Source organism: Oenanthe melanoleuca, chromosome 2 (assembly GCF_029582105.1).
Source record: "Oenanthe melanoleuca isolate GR-GAL-2019-014 chromosome 2, OMel1.0, whole genome shotgun sequence".
Taxonomy (NCBI): Eukaryota; Metazoa; Chordata; class Aves; order Passeriformes; family Muscicapidae; genus Oenanthe; species Oenanthe melanoleuca.
The window spans coordinates 2,222,349-2,239,578 of NC_079335.1; the positions used below are offsets into that span (position 1 = coordinate 2,222,349).

A 17,230-nucleotide genomic window follows, 5' to 3' on the forward strand; every position below is an offset into this window, starting at 1 on the left:
TACAGATGAGGATATTTCCACTACCAGCAGTACTCAAACACTTCAGGGCTGGATAAAACACCCTCAATGAAAGACATCATCTCAAGGAATTTGCAGCAGAAAAGTTATGAAGCCCTACATGCATTAGGGGAAAAAAAAAAAAAAAAAAAAAAAAAAAAAAAAAAGTGCAGTAAAAAGATTGGTCTGGGTTTAACTGCTGTAGCCGCTGCTTTTTTTTTTTTTTTTTTCTTTCCTTTTGTCTTGTTTAGGTTTGAAGAGGATTTCTGAGTTTGAGAACCACAGAATTGATAGGTTTGGCAAAGACCTCCAAGATCATCACATCCAGTCTTTGACCAAATACCACCACAGCTACTGAATCGTGTCACAAAGTGCCACATTTATTCATTTTCTGAACTTAGCCCATTGATCCAGCCTGTCCAGGTCCCTCTGAAGAGCCATGCCACAAGCAGATGGATTTAATCCCAAGATTAGCATGGTGCCCCAGGGAGCCTGGTTTTATCCTTCCCCTTCAAACCTCATTTAAAGCCCTCAAAACTCATGGCTTAGAACCTTTATCCCTTTGAGACAGATGATACCCACCCATCACCAGCAGCCCCAATGGTGTAAAACACCAGAAAAGCCAAAATTCCACCTGAGCCAGACTGATCCTGTGGAAAAATAAAACTCCAGCTGAGCCAGGTGCTGATTAATGGGAGGGACATTCTTCAACCTCATCACTGCTAACATGAACAGCGAATACTGGGCGTTAATCCCGGGGCTGGACCAGACCAGGCACATTCCCAGGAATGTTTCTTGCAGGGGGAGGCAGCAGAATTCCCCGTGGGACGGCTCTGGCCAGCAAAGAAGTTGTCAGGAGTGGGATTCGAACCCACGCCTCCAGGGGAGACTGCGACCTGAACGCAGCGCCTTAGACCGCTCGGCCATCCTGACCCGTGGCATCCTCTCCCCTGCATCCTGAAATTCCTGGGAAATGGTTTTCCATCCTTTTAGTGCCTGGAGCGTTTCCTGGGGCATCCAGGATTCTCCTCTGGGAAGCAAAGAGCAGCCTGAACTCCGGACCTGAGTGAGAGGGCAGCAGGTGGGGTCGGTCCCTTCTCCCAGTAACGAGGGGCAGGAGAAGAGGAAACGGCCTAAATTGCACCAGGAATGGCTCAGATGGGATGTTAGGACAATTTTTTTAGTGAAAGAGTGGTAAAGCATGGGAATGGGCTGTCCAGGGAAGCGCTGGAGTCACCAGTCCCTGGGAGTGTTCCAAGGTGTGTGGATGTGGCTCAGGGATGTGGTGTGGTGGTGAGCACAGTGCTGGGTTAGTGATGGGCTTCAGAGGTCTCAAAGATCTTTTCCAAGTTTAATAATTCCATGAAAAGGCTCAGATTTCTCTCTCTCCTCACTTATAACTAAGGTAACCATTAGTCAAGAGGTTAACAGTTAGCTTAGAGTGAGCCTAACCAGTGCAAATACCAAAAACCAGCTTAATGAAGGAGCTAAAAACCCCAAAGAACCCCGAGAATCAGAATAAAAAACATAAATACAATAATTTCTGGCATATCCTCTTATGTCTGCCAACTCCTTTTTTCTTTCATTTTTATTTTTTTTCTTTCCCTGCAGAATGCTGGAATTTATCCAACAGACTTTAGATGAATTGACAGTGGCATATGCATGAGCTGATGGCTGCTGCAGCAACGAGGTTTTCCCCTCCTCCAAAGCTTGGTGCAACTCCCCAGAGAGGATCTGAGCAAGGTCATCTCTTCCCTTTGAAGGTGCAAACAGGGGAACAGCAGGACTTTGCAGGGTCCAGAAACAGGGCAGAGGAAATTCAGTTTCAATTGAAAAGAGAGGAGATTTTTTTTCTTTTTTTTCCCAAGAGAAAGGGAAATTCAGGTAAGTGACAAATCTTCCAGAGTGAGCAGGAGTGGCTCACAAAATATATCTCAGGAAGAAAAAGCCATGCAAAATAAATTTCATCCTCTATGCAACAGGTGCTGGAGGGTTGGAACTGGATCTTTAAGGCCTTTTCCAACCCAATTTGGATCCTGTGATATTTTAAGGAGGTTTAGTGGTAACAATTCATGGCCCTGGACAGTGTTGAGGAACTTCATGAGAGTTCTGACAGGAGAACAGAGGTGATATTTACAGGGGCAAAGGGGGACAGGGCTCAGAGCACTCAAGGTCCTTTCCAGCTCAACTCCTCCTATAATTCTATAATTCTTTATAAAACCCCATTTTAGAGGATTTTACATGGAGCTCTTAAAACTTTATTCTGCTGAAGAATTTCCTGAGCTTGTAAGGGAAGACTTGCAGGATGTTTATAATTATCAGCTGCTTCTGCCCACATTCCTGGCTGATGGGAAGTCATTAGTCTTGAGCCCTGGCTAATGGGCCATGTTAGAGAGACAGAGGAGATTCTGGCACTATAAAATCGAATTCTGGTGCTTTTTGGATGGGTGCAAAGCCCTGTGTCACCGCTGCCCATCACAGGTTTGTGGCCTTGATGGCAATGACCCTTTACACTGGGAGACATCAGGGGCAGAGAAGGGAATCAAACTCCTGGGAACTGAGCATCAACCTGCCACCAAAGCAATGTACCTCGTGAATTTTATAAATGTAAAGGCAGAGATGGAGAAAAAGGGCAGGAAGGCAAGTCAGGGTGCTGGCTTAAAAGGCATCCTTGTCAAGCCCTGTTCCTCGAGCTCCTTCAGGGCTGCTGGCATCTGGGTGTGGGTGGCCAGGGTGAGTAAGAAAGGTGTTTTTCAGAGCTCCAGCTGGTGAGGAATGAGCTGTGCGAGGCTCAGAGGGGGAAACACATCGCCGAGGGGTTTCCATTGGGTAAACATTCCGCATTTGGGTTGCTTTGAATGAGAATAGACAGCCGGCACAAAGGGAGCTGCCAACTCCCCGTCAACGCCGCGTCCTTTTAAAGCTGTTTTATTATTATTTTTTTTTAACAGTTTCACAGGCTCCCAGGCAGGATCGTGTAGCAGCTTTGAATTCAATGAGGCATTTGCCATTTCCCACTCACCTTGCCTGCCTTTTGCTTGGCACAGCTCCACAGCTCAGGTTTTTATGCTTGTGGATCTCTCTTGCTCCATCCTTACAACAAAAGATGCTTCGGCTCATTCTGGCTTAGGAAAGGAGAAGGGGCAGGAAAGTCTCATTTGCTCGTCCTTGCAGATGAGTCAGGAACTCAGAAGGAGATTTTGGAGGATTGGGGCAGCCACTGCCTGCTAAGAACGAGGGCAGAGCCTCACTCCAAGGTCAGGCACTTTGAGGAGAGCTCCTTCACTAAGGGTCACTCATCCCTGGGACATCTCCAGGATTTTATGTCCTCATTCCAGCAAGTGGCATCTTTAATCAGAAGAGGCCACAGCTCTATTTTCCCATGTGAGAAGAGATTCTTGGTGAGACTGTCGAACACTTTGTCCAATTCCATCTTCATGGATTCATAGAATTTTAGAAGGCACCTACAATATAATCTGGTTCCACCCCCTGCCATGGGCAGGGACACATTCCACTGGACCAAGTTGCTCAGAATTCATTCCAGCCTGGCCTTGAACCCTTCCAGGGATGGGGCTTGAAACTCTTCAGGACTGGGGACTCCACCACATCCCTGGTCAGGTTGTTGCAGTGTTTGATTTTTCTTGCTTTTTTTTTTTTAAAAAAAAAAGAGAAATAAAGTATTTCTTATCTTGAGATGGAACCTTTTTGACATGTCCACAAGGCTCCCACTGCTTGGCAGAGATTTGTGGCTCTAATCAATGCTTATTAAGGGAAATTCTTTATTTCAGAAATCTCTTATTTTTCATTAATTTTATTAATTGAGATTGGGCAGTGAAAGGGTGCTCATTTCTTTAATTTTCCAAGCCGTGGAGGGCTTTAAGTACTCATCAAAAAGTTCAATTGAGTCAAAGCCACTTGCTTAAAAATATCCAGAGTCTTATCTGCATGAGAAGAAAGGGAAAGGCTGCTTGGCCACAGCTTGGAATGTTGGACGGGGTTTAAATCACAGTCTGTGCAAACCAAGCTGGGAAGGAGAAGTTAAGAAAAAAAAAAAAATTAGGGCGGGGGGGGGGGGAAAAAAAAAACAAGTTTTGTTCATGGATTTACCTGAGCCTGAAGTGCCAGAGGCACCTGTGTACAGTGCTGTCCATCCAAATGTGACCAGGGCTCTGGGACGTCACTGCCAGAGCCTCGGAGAGCAGCGGGGACTGTCTGTCTGTCTGTCTGTCTGTCTGTCACACAGCAGCACTGTCTGTCCGTGAGCATTGCTGCCCTCTCCTGGCTCCAGAGCACACAGAACCAGGGAAAAGCGGCTCGGGAAGGATGAGGATGGCAGCAGGGATGGATGCAGGACAGGCGGGAGCTGCAGAGACTGCTGCTGCTTTTGGGGAAATGGGCTCACCCACAGATGTCACCCCCAATAATCCCAGCACCAGCATCCTGCTCTGTCCAGTTCTGTCTGCCCAGGGCTCTGTCACTCTGCAGGGATCACAGAATCATGGAATGGTTTGGTCCCAGGGTGCTCCAAAGCCCATCCAGCCTGGGCTTGGACCCTTCCAGGGATGGGGCAAGGCAGGATCTCCCTGCAGAGAGCTCCAAAGCTACTTGCAGGTACAGGGGTTTCAAGTGTTTCCCCTCGAAGCTCAGACCTCCTTTGACCTGCCACGTTTTTCTCAAGGTTTTTCTCATCTGTCAAGCAGTGAGGGTTTGCTGTGACTTCCCCAGAGCCCAGCAAGGGGCTGGAGCCTTTCTGCTGCCAGCAGCCTCTGTCTGCCCTGGCAGGGGATGTCTCTTCTCAGACAGTCACAGAATGGGTCAGGCTGGAGGTCACCTGGTCCAACCTCTGCTCAACCTCTGCATCCCAGAGCACAGGCACAGGATTGTATCCAGATGCTTCTGGAATGTGTCCAGTGAGGGAGACCCCAAACCCTCTCTGGACAACCTGTTCAGAGCTTGGTCACTGCACAGGACAGAAATTTTTCCTCCTGTTCAGGTGGGGCTTCCTTGGGCATCATTTTCTGCCTGTTCCTCTTCTCCCATGCTGGGCCCCAGGGGGCAGAGCCTGGTCCATGCTCTGAGCCCTCCTTGCAGATTTTTCTGGACATTGATGATGTTCCCTCTCAGCCACTTTATTTGAGACTGAACATGTTCAACTCTCCCAGCCTGATCTCATAACTAAGATGCTCCAATCCCTTCACCATCTTTGTTGAATCTTCTGTTCTTCTCTCCTCACTTTCTCTGCTGCTGAATTTCTACAGCTGCAGGCCCAGGTCTAGAAGACCAAATAAAAGAGCTGGCACACATTCTTAATCCCAGAATCAAAGTGTTTTAAAGGGGATTTGGTCCATATGGACAAAGTCTCACCCTCCTTTCCACCCTCAAACCAGGGATTCACATCCCTGGCACCTCCTGGGACCTTTCTGGCCTGATCAAACTTACAAACTAGAACACCAACAGGGAGAGGTTGGTGGGGAAAAAAAAGACCTTTGCAAAACATCCTGAAAGTTTTGCTTCCAGTGATGGAAACCTGGAAGTCTCATTTGGGTCTGACAAGCTGCTGGCTCAGAAAAATCCTACATTTGCTGAACTGTTAACACGAGTGTCTGGAAGGATGTGCTCGGGTTTCCAACTCACGTGGCACCTTCACATGGAGCTTCAGGAGGGAAGAGAGTCATCCCAGCCTCTTCCATAGGAACAAGGTTACCTGGAGCAGTGTTGTGTGACAAAAATGTCCTGTTGTGGTGACAGGATGTCCCTCTGCAATCTGTCCCTGAATTTAGTTGGATGATGTCTAAACATTCACAAAATTGGCTTAGCAAATGTTACCTCTGTTGGGGGCAACTTGATTAATTCCATCTTGGAAACCCCTCAGCTGAGATCCTCTCCCTCTCTTTTGCTTCATGGGGAGAGAAATAAAACATTGGGAAATAAGCAACCACTTCCATTAACCATCACTTTTTCTCCAGTTGAATGAAAAGTATCTCCCCCACCCCCACTAGAACTCTGCTGACTGCAGGCCAGTCCTGAGAGAAGAGAGATGTTTAAAATAGAAGAGATAAATGGTAACTAACCACACAGAGAATGAAAGAAAAAATGAAAGGAAAACTGAAACATTAAATTTCCAAAAAATAAGCAAAGCTTCCAAAATCTATTAAGGAATGCTCAGACCCTGAAGACCACTGCATGTGAAGCTGTGTAGAGCCTGCATCTCTGGATGAGTCACATCTCCAACCAATGAAATTCAGATTTCTCCTTTCCAAGTGCCTTTCCAGGGAGGTGTCTCCACCAATCCCAAGCACGACTCCTTCCAGCAGCTTGGAAACCAAGAGAGGAAATTCATTCCTGCAGCAGCCAGGAAGACTTGGAAGAGCTGCAGAGCTGTCCATGCCTGACTGAGGGTCAGCTGGAACCAAACCCTTCTCCCTCTGGGTTTTCTCCTGCACTCAACCAGCCCCCAGCAAATGCCAGGAGCTGCTGTTCCTGGCAGTGCAGCCAACAGTCGTGATTCCTTGGGGCTGAAAATAGGATTTTGCTGGCAGCAGCTGATGCTTTTGCTCACAGCTCCCAGCTGAGTGGGCTACCTCCAAAAAAAGCAGATGGCCAGGGAGGAACTCCAGCAATTTGCTACAGAGCAGCTGAAAGTTCCCTTCGCCCACAGCTCTGAGTGCTCAGCATTTCATGACATCTAGTGGGCAAGGCAGGCACAGTGGCTTGTGTGGAGAGAAAAAAACAACAAATGGATTGGTCCCAGAGAGATGCTGGTGTGGAATTAAATAGGAAGAGAAAGAGAGCTGATTTCCTCCCTTCAGCAATAGCTCCAGGGGCAGGCAGGGAAGAAAAACAGTATTATGGAGAGGGTGATTGATTTGAGAAAGATCAAGCATCAGGTTAGCTCAGTAAAGGCAATTATATTCAATCCCAGCCCTCCTTAGCCTCAGTCTCCTGGCTGGAAGGAAAGTGGACCTCTCTGAACAGGGACATCACCCAGAAAGTGCCAAAGAAAGGAGAAAATTTCCTAAGAGAAACTTGTGGATCTATATTGCAAAATCAGAGGGAGAAAGCAGGAATGTTGTCTCATAGGTTAAGTGTGACACTGGGACACATCACCCAAGTGTGGGATGTGGAATCCTCGTGGCAGGGAAGATGTTGAGGGTCTGGAGAATGTCCAGAGAAGGGAATGGAGCTGGGGAAGGGTCTGGAGCACCAGGAGCAGCTGAGGAGCTGGGAAAGGGCTCAGCCTGGAGAAAAGGAGGCTCAGGTGGGACCTGGCCCTGCACAACTCCCTGACAGGAGAGTGTTGGTCTCTTCTCCTGGGGGAGAAGTGACAGGATGAGGGGAAATGGCCTCAGGTTCCATCAGAAGAGATTTAGATGGATATCAGGAACAAACTCTTCACTGGCAGGCTGGTCCAGCCCTGGAACAGGCTACCAAGGATGAGGTGGAGTCACCATCCCTGGAGGTGCTAAAAGATGTGTAGATGTGGCACTTGGGGAGGTTGTTTTGTGGTGGCAGTGCTGAGCTAAGGGTTGGACCTGATGACCTTTGAGGCCTTTTCCCACCTAAATGATCCTATGACTCCCTGTTTCTGTATTCCCCCACTGTGCTTTAGAGACAGACTGCAGCAGATTAAAATCACCTGCTCATTCAATTTTTAAACCATTTTAGATTCATCTTCCTAGTCCAGACAGTATCATTAGGATGAGGTGCTCAACTTCATAAAAATCCCAAATTCCCTCAATTTCCTTAAAATAACTCACCTCCAGCCATTTGTTTGGAGGAATCTGCCAGTATCTGACCAGATGAAACCCATCTCAATGGACCAGAGCATCCTCACCTACCTCCCAAGGTTTTTGCAAATTGTAACACAGGATTATGCTGGAACTCAATGGATGGAAAAAATGGGTGTGTACAAGATTTATAGGTCTGAGGTTCTCCAGTTTTGCAGTTGAGTCTGAGGGGAGAGATTAACTCTAGAGCTGCCAGAGAAGCTTCTGAAGCCATGGAGGGTGAAATCAGAGATGAGGTAATGCCATGAAGCAGAGAGAAGCAGTTTCATTCTTTAACACTGTGATGAACACAGTGTTCATCACATCCTTTTCTTTCAATTTTCTGACTTTTCTATTCCTGTGAGTGTTTCTAATCACTCTCCCTCCCTTTCCAGTGGCTCTAATACACATCCATCCTTTTCCTTTCCTACTGTGAGAATCACTCACCCCATTCTCCATCCTCCTGTAAGGAGAAGAGGAAATTTATTCACGTTGCAAAATGTTGTGTTTTTTTGCCCTTACCCCAAGATTTTTCCCAAACCAGCTATTTGGGAGAATCCCAGGAGCTCCTGTTTGCTTTCAGTGATCACCTCAGTGATTGCTGCTGTGCTGTCTTGCTTTGCTTTCCTGGCTGTTCCTTCCCAGAGCTGTTTCTGTCCCAGGTTTTCTGAGTCGTAGAGGAAAAGAAAAAAAAAAATTAAACAAAATAACTTCTTCCTTTGAGCCAAACACAAATTAGGCAGACAGAAATGCTCACTGGTCCAGGGGAGAGTGGATTTGTAATCTAAATTACTGTGGAATAAAAGCATCATCCTCCCTCTGTTCTCTAATTTAAACCTTGCCTCCTGTTCTTCTTCCCTTTTTGTTTGACTAATTTAGTTGCCTTTGGTCTAAGGGCAAGGGAATCTCATTTGCATGTTGTAGAGGACATTAATTACAAGTCCTTTTACCTCCAGCCCTGCTCCTCCTGGAAGCCTCAGCCTGTCTGCAGCCCTGGCTCCTGTGAGGGTCATCAATTACTGAGCCTGTTGAGCTACACCTGCACATAACCAGCTCAGGGATGAGCTGTGGCTCCCTGGGGCTGCCTGGAAGGAGAGGGAGGGCAGCAGGGAAGGGATGAGCCACAGCAATCTCAGTTTAGGAGAAGGTGTGAGTGTGAGAAGGACAGAGCCACAGAACCATGGAATGGTTTGGGTTGGAAGGGACCTAAAAAATCATCCAGCTGCAGCCCCCTGCCCTGGGCAGGGACACCTTCTACTGGACAAGGTTCCACAATCTAAATTCCAGATCCACAACCTCTCTGGACAACTTGTTCCAGGTCCTCAACACGCTCACAGTAAATTAATTTTTCCTGATAAATATTTTTTTCCTAATACTGTCTCAATTTGAAATAATTCCCACTTGCCCTGGATTATTGGGATTTATGTGGTGGTGAGGCACAGGCACAGGTTGCCCAGAGAAGCTGCCCCTGGATCCCTGGAAGTGTCCAAGGCCAGGTTGGACATGGGGACAGTAGAAGGCATCCCTGTCCTTCCATGGGGATTGGAACAAGATGGTTTTTCCAATCCTCCCATGCCAAACCATTCCATGATTGTGAGATTGAAATGCCCAATTCTGACCAAGATTCCCCATCCCACAAAGATGATCCAGGACTCCAGCCAAGATCTTCTCTTGGCTCTGCCATGGCAGGGGGCTGATGAGACCCCAGCATGAAATGCCCAGAGATCACCTCTGGGTTCTCTGTTAACAATTAGCAGCTCTGGTCTCCCCTGATGGAGAACTGGCTTTATGATACACTTATTTTCCTAGCATAGAGTAATCCTGTACTAATTTCCTTCACCCATCTCATCCCCTGGAATTATCTAAAACTGAGCTTATCAAGGCACAAAATCCAAAAAACCAAAGAATTTTATCACTCCAAGAATATAATATCCCAAACCTTGGGGAACTTCACTTGAACTCTTCTTCCAAAGCAGGTCTTGGGATGAACTGCACTCTGCTTGGCTCCCCTTGGAGTAACCAGACCAGATGGATGACCTAAAGTTTATTTTGTAGGACTGAAGAATATTCAAGCTCTTCCCTTTCTGGAGAGCACCTGGGCTCTGGCTGTTAAATCTTTCAATGCTGGTGCAGAGTGGATGAGTCTGGACTTTAGGCTGAGCCTGGAACCCAGCCTGACCCAGTGTGTGGACTTATAATTTGTGCTGCAGGTCATGACAGATTTTAGTTCCTTAGGAATATCTAAAAAATTCCTTCTTGGAGCTTTGCTCAAAGCCATTTGGAGATAGATGGAATTGTCTTTAGAGGTCATGTGGCAACCCCCAAATGTAAGAGGATCTGCTCTTCCTGTGCTCCACTCTCATTAAGAAGTTTCTCCTGGAGGTGCAGAGCTGCATTTCTGGTGTGGGTGGCTCCTGCCAGTTCTGCTCCAGAGGATGGCAGGAGGCTGGATCTGCTCTGCAGTGTCTCTTGGCACTGACAGCAAGCTGGGATATTATCTACAGAGGTTTATTGTGGCAGTGCAGGGAGGGCTGAGGGACATTTGCCTGTGAATAACAGTGAAATTTAAGACTCTGCTGTGTTTTATTTATGGCGTGTTTCCAGATGCTGGGCACAGAAATAATTTGCTTAATAAATAATACAAATAAACAGACATCCAACGCCTTGTGCTCACAGCCCAGACAGCCACACACAGAGTGACAGCCTGCCAGGGAGCCGGAGGCTGGGGAGCAGTTCTGTTTGCATGGAATCCTTCAGGTTGGAAAAGACTTTCAAGACCATCAATTTTTGACTGAATACCACCAGATCCACTAAACCACATCCTCAAGTGCAATGCCTGCTCATTTTTGAACACTTGAGGAATGATAACTCCACCATTTCCCTGGGCAGTCCATTCCAGTGCTTAACCATCCTTTCAGTGAAGAAATTTTTTATAATATCCAGGCTGGATCTGCTGTGTCACAGCTTGAGGCCCTTTCCCCTTGTCCTACCCTCATCTCACTCAGCCTCCTTTCTGTGGTTGCAGGGAGCAATAAGGTCTCCCCTGAGCCTCATTTTCTCTTTTAAGGTCTTGCTCAAGCCATTACTGTAATGAATAATCAAGAGCTGGACAATTCCTTTTCCAGCTGTTTTCATCTGTTTTCAGAGCCCCTTCAAAAATGACAGGGGACAGTGAACAGAACTTGAACAGCACATCACCCCCAGTGCTGTTGATGTGAGTTAACCTTGGGAAAATTATTCAGGGCACTAAATTCTGGGAATTTTAATTGACACTGCCAAGCACTGGAACAGACTTCCCAGAGAATGGTGGAGTCACCATCCCTGGAAGAGTTCAGACACGGTGTGGGTGAGGACAGGGTTTAGTGGTGTTTATAGTTGGACTGAATGGACTTAGGGCTCTTTTCCAACCTTAGCAATTCTATAATTCCATGGTTTGAGTGATCCCCCAGGTCTCCCTGCCCCCATTGCAGGAGTGATGTGTGGAGTCACCACGTTGGCCTGGTTTTGGTTCCTGGCTCTGTTTTAGGTGTCTCAAAGTGTCTGATGGGAGGTAGGAGGGGATGGGGCTCCTCTTGGCTCTCTGTCCTGTTGACTAGCAATACGGAAATGTCTTGGTTGGTTGACTCAAGTTTCAATAAATTCAGTGCCAAGGCAGCTGAATGACTCAGGTTGTAGAGAACTGGATGATCTTGAAGGTTTTTTCCAACCCAACCCATTCTGTGATTTATCTCATCTTAAACCAAATGTGCACTTTGTCAGGTGATTCACACTCTAAAGTCCATTCAATTTGTTGATTGGATTGTCTTTAATTGTAATGAGAATGAAAATAATTAAATTAAGATGACTAAGTTACAGACACTCCAAATTATGCAAATTAATCACAGTCTCCTCCTGTGCCTCAGTTTCTCCACAAGAAGAATTTAATTAATTGCACTTTCTTATCTTGTAAGGCTAAATAAAAATATCAATATATTCAACAGCAGAGAAAATGAGGTCAGTATTCCTCTGTTATGTCTTCATGGATGGTTGGGAGAACACACCAGGTCTGGCTAAGATTAGACAGATAAAAAACATATTTAAGGCATTTTTTCCTCCTCACATATGCACTCTGGATGGAGCTCCAGAGCAGATTTTTATTCTCTTCTTTCCCCTTGGAGACAACACATTTTCTCCATCCGTAAGGATGAAGAGAGAGTCATGTCAAGAGCAGTGTCAGTGGCAAATGGACAATAAATGTTTTTACATGAACTGTTCCAGATATGGTTGGGGTGAAATAATTCCAGGAGACACCAGGAACAGAACAAAGTAATTTGTAATCTTCAGGAGTGCATGTCCTGGGACACCCAAACCCAAAACACATGTTAACACCAGGACAGAGAGACTTTAAATGCTGCTGTTTAAAGTCTTTAAAATTTAAAGGAGTATGGGACAGAAAAAGGAGATAGAGAAATTCCTAGGAAAATGAAGGATACTAGAGAGAAAGTATGGAGGCTGGAGAAACAGATTTATTTTTTTTAAGCAATTTGTGTATACTCTGGAGCTCTTCTTCTGTTTGAGACAAATATTTAAAGTTCAAAAAAATGCAGGAATATTCAGTTAAGTCACTGCATTTTATACCCAAAATTCCACATCACTGGCTCTAAAGGAAGATTTTGGTGACCCAATTCAGATGGAACCTTTTACATAAAACTTCAGAATAATTTAAGTAGGATATCCTCTTTTGAAGTAACCAGTCCAAAAACCTGTTCCAAATAGGGCCAAGCAGTTCAGGTCACCCAATTTCCAGTCAAACTTTTAGTATTTAGAGTTGAGATCCATCTTCTGTAGATCCTTCTTAGGGAGTTTCATACAATAACAAGATTTTCCTCTACCTTGAGTATGGGCACATCTTCTACTCCCAGCTTCCCCTTGTAACTCATTGCATATCCAGCTTTCCCAAATTCTTGGTTGACTCAGTGTCTTTTTTGAACTGAAGAATCCAAAAAAAGACAAATTATCTGTATTTTTCTCTTTCCTTAGGCAGCAGGGGTTCAGCAACGTGCCTGAGCCTTTCCAGGTTTAATCCTATTCCCTGGGTCAAGGCTGTGACAGGAGAAAATGTCACCAATTCCTGGTGCCTTCTCTGCCCTTCTGGCCTTCCTCTGGTGCTTGGCAGCTTCTGTTGACAGTGGCATCAGGAAGGCCAAATACCTTTGAAAATCTGTTTATAATTAATTGAATGCTGGGATTGCAAGTCACTTTAATAGATGTTCATTATCACTTGGCCCCTCTGATATAGGTTACAACCTGAAAGAATTGAAATTAATGGATGGCCTGAGTACCATTCATCAGTGATCAGCAGAAGCCACGGGATGTGTCAGAAGCAGTTTCCTTCACAGTATGAAAGAGAGGGATGGGAAAGTTCACACTTTAAACTTCCATTTCAATACACTTAAAAGCCAGATTAGAATGAAAGAGGTGGTTTTTTTCTCTCAGCTTGAAACCTGAATGCAGAACAAAATAATTCAATTCTGTATTTGAAGGCCCATCCCGCTGAGTTATTCAGTAATCAAAACACATTTGCTGTTTTCTCTTTGCTTTCATGGACACACACATGGAAATGCCTGAAATCAACCTGTGCATTGAAGCAGCTGGCAGAGCTTGACCCATTCTCTGGTCCCAAACCACCCCATCCAGGAGGTGATGCTGTGACTCCACTGAGGCTCCTGCAGAGGCTTCAAAGGATCAGTGTGCACGTGGAGAAGGAGAAATGTTCATTTTTCCCCAGAGGGACAGAAACCAGCATGTTCATATTGCTCTTTCCACCCTTTTGAAGTATCCAGGCTTTGTTGTTGTTTGTTTTATTTGGTTGTTTTTTTTTTGTTTTGTTTTGTTTTTGTTTTTTTGTTTTTTTGTTTATCCCAGGCTCAGCTAATTCCCAACAATAACTTGTCCAGGAGAACTGGCAGGATTTTTTACAGAGCCCCTCTGCCAAATTCTTCATCTCTGAACAGTGAAGGATGAATGTCTTCTTCTCTGGGTGACTAAAAGCCAGAGGGAGAGAAGAACAAAACTGGTGGCAAGTGGAAAGCTCAAGATGGTGGAAGAAATCCCCGTTAGATGAAATCCCTCTACAATTAAATGTTTGTGTGCTGCAGACTTCTGTCTTGATGGGGGAAAGAGTCCAGTCAGCCCTTGGACTTGTGCTACCTGGATTAAAAAAATCAGAAGAAAAAATTCCTCCCCTAATCCAGGGCACTTCAGCAACCATCCTGGCAATTATCCATGCCTGCCTTCATCTATTCCTGCCTCTCTTCTAGGCAGACTTTATGAAAGATCAACATGAAACAGCTCACAGATCATCCAGGTGAGTCTAAACAAGCTGATAAAATCACCTCAGGCCCTGAGAAATGTGTCTCAAGGGTGTTGGAGACATCAGATCTACACCCACAGCATGGATGTGCCATGGTGGGAAGTTTGGTCACTTTGAATCCAGATGGTGGCACTAAGCAGCTGCCAGTGCCAGGCCAGTAACAAACCCAGGATCACAAAGTCATTATTAAAGTTGGAAAAGACCTCTGAGATCATCCATGCCCACTAAACCACATCATTTTGAGGCATTTTTTTCGACAATTCCAAAGATGGTGACCCCAGAACTTCCCTGGACAGCCTGTTCCAATGCTTGACCCCTCTTCCAGTGCAGAAATTTTTCCTAATATTCAACCTAATTTTTCCTGTTATCCAGCTCATCACTGGACTGGTGCTCTGGACAGCTCACACTGCACAAAGCACTGCATTTCTATTTTCTGGTTTTCCTTCTTGAGAAGACCAAACTGTCTTCTGCCAACACTTTAGGGGATGCTTTAGGGAACACTCAGGCTCCAAGGGATGAATTTTGAGTGAAAATCAGACTCTGAGAAGACAAAAGATCCTGTGCAGTGAGGAACTGACCACTTTGCTCCTGTGTTATAGAAATAGCTGCTTTTCCTTGCTGCTGTCAGGGAATACAGCTGGAATTATTTGTGCTTATATAATCAAGCCACATCTATGCAAAATTGCTTCTTAATGACTCATCACAGAGCACTGTTTGTCTTCTCCCTCCAACCAGCTGACTGAGAGGAGTTGTTAGACCTCAGATTCCTCCCAGGCAGCCTCTATAAACATTTGTGTTTTATTAGCTGTTTATAAATTATATCAAAATACATCAGGCACCCATGGCAGGGATAGAACAGCCATTGCAACATGCAATAAATAACAAGAGCATGGGATGAAAACAGATATATACATTTTAAAGTGCACCTGAGGCACATCAGAGTCATTGCATAATATGTTTTGACTTAATAAGAAGATGCACTTTGCTTAAAGACAGTGCTTAAAGTGGCTTTCCCTGGCTGATTTATGAAATGTAAATGTTTACTCATCCACTGTGTATCCTGGGGCTTGGAGGAATAAAGTCAAAACAACCTTGGGGGTGGGAATACATTTCACTGGGTACAGGAAAATTCTCCTCTCACTTCCAGTGGCACATCTCTCTTGACCAAGCTGGAATTGTGATGAGTTGTCTCCAAGATCAAAATGGGCCTTAAAAGAGGCAAAATAGATGCGCACAAACTCAAAATGCACATTTCTTCTCCTATGACAGACAGAATAATGAGATGTTTGAACAGCTTCTAGAGGGAGATGATGGTTTCTCTGTGGTTTGATTTTATGGAGATGCAATGACCTAAACCTCCCCCAAAAAAGGGATAAAAAGAAATGGTTTGTGGCTGTAAAATCAGGCATTATGTACATGATTATGTGTATAAATTATACAGATATATAGACATGTGTATCCCCAGGGAGAGGGTGGAGTCATCCTCCCTGAAAGCATTGAAAAAATGAGTAGACCTGGCATTGGGAATAAGTTTTAGTGGGAATGATGCTATTTGGTTGAAAGTTAGATTTGATCTTGGAGGTTTTTATCCAAAATTGAGGATTCTCTCACTCTCTGTATCCTAAGTCAGAGAGACAATTCTCAAAGGACCAAAGGAGAACAAACCAATAATTCTCACTAAACCTGAAATTTCTGACCCTAGGCTGGACAAAGGACTTAACACTTTCCTTCCTTCTTGGAAAATTTAGTTCTTCTGCAAACTTTTGAATTAATGGAGTCCAAACCTCTCTGGGGAGATCCCCACTGACTTTGGCAGGGTTTAGATCCAATTCAGTATCCCTAGGAGGGAATTCAGCATAGGCTCACCATGATTTAATACCCATCTTCTAAAAATTGCAGGCTTGTCTACATATTTGGAATACACACTTATAGTTAATTACTTATATGATGCCACCCACTTCTGGATCTCAGATTATTTTCCAGGTATGGATTCATGTGCCCTTTGAGGTATAATCATTGTTGTCAGCTGGGCAGAATCCTTCATCCTCATTCAATAACAAATCTGGGAAGAGGGGTTTCCATGCTTGTAGTGCCTGCACACTACAAGACAAACATTGTAAATAATGAACATCAACCTTTCCTCATCCCTTTTGTCCTAGTTTTTATTGCTGAGCTTATGTGCTGTGAGGAAAATTAACTCATCCCAGCCAGACCCAACACAGAGGCTGCACCTTGAGCTCTGTGTCCAGTTCTGGACCCCTCATTTCAAAAAAAGTTGTTGAGGTGCTGGAGAGTGCCCAGAGAAGGGCAATAAAGCTGAACTTGAAGGTTTTAGAGAGTGATTCCCATGAGGAGTGGCTGAGGGAGCCTAACCTGGAGAAAAGGAGGCTCAGGGGAGACCTTATTGCTCTTTACAATCATCTGACAGGAGGGTGAAGCCAGGACTGACCTTTTCTCCCTGGGAACACAAGGGACAGGACAAGAGAAAACAGCCTCCAGTTGCACTGGTGGAGGTTCAGGTTGGCATCAGGAAGGATTTAATCATGGAAAGGGTTGTAAGATTTGGAAAAGGCAACTCAGGGAGGTGGTGGGGTCCCCATCCATGGAGGTGTCCAAGGAATGACTGGACGTGGCACTCAGTGCTCTGGTCTGGGTGACAATGGGGTGATCATAGGCTGGACTCAATAGTATTGCAGGTCTTTTCCAACCTAAATGACTGAGATTTGGGGGAAGAGGCAGACAAGCCCTGGGTGGAGCAATAGAAAAGAGCTGCAGCTCTGTCACGGGGCACAAAGATATCAGAGCTAACTCCAACCCAGCCATGCAGCACAAAGTGAACAGGAGCTGCAAAATCCCACAAGAAGGATAAATTAGCTCATGCTTCATTCCATCCTGGCTCAGTTAATACACTGATACTCGAGTTAATGAATTTAAAATCAACTTGAATGCATCTCAAATGCTCTGGGGTTTGTAGACCTGGTTCCACTTTTTAGATCTCTGAAAGATACTCTGTGTAACCAAGCACTTGTCTGGGTCCTGATTTTCCCTCTGCAAAAGGCACCTTTTTCAGTAAAACATAGTGAGAATAAACCCCAGCATCCTTGGGTGCTCAGGA

General features: G+C 45.2%; 1 non-coding gene across 1 annotated transcript; it reads right to left on the minus strand.

Moving 5' to 3' along the window:
* Positions 1–847: 847 nt before the first annotated feature.
* Positions 848–930, minus strand: TRNAL-CAG (transfer RNA leucine (anticodon CAG)). Its single transcript has one exon. It is a non-coding gene; the product is annotated as a tRNA-Leu (tRNA).
* Positions 931–17,230: the final 16,300 nt, after the last annotated feature.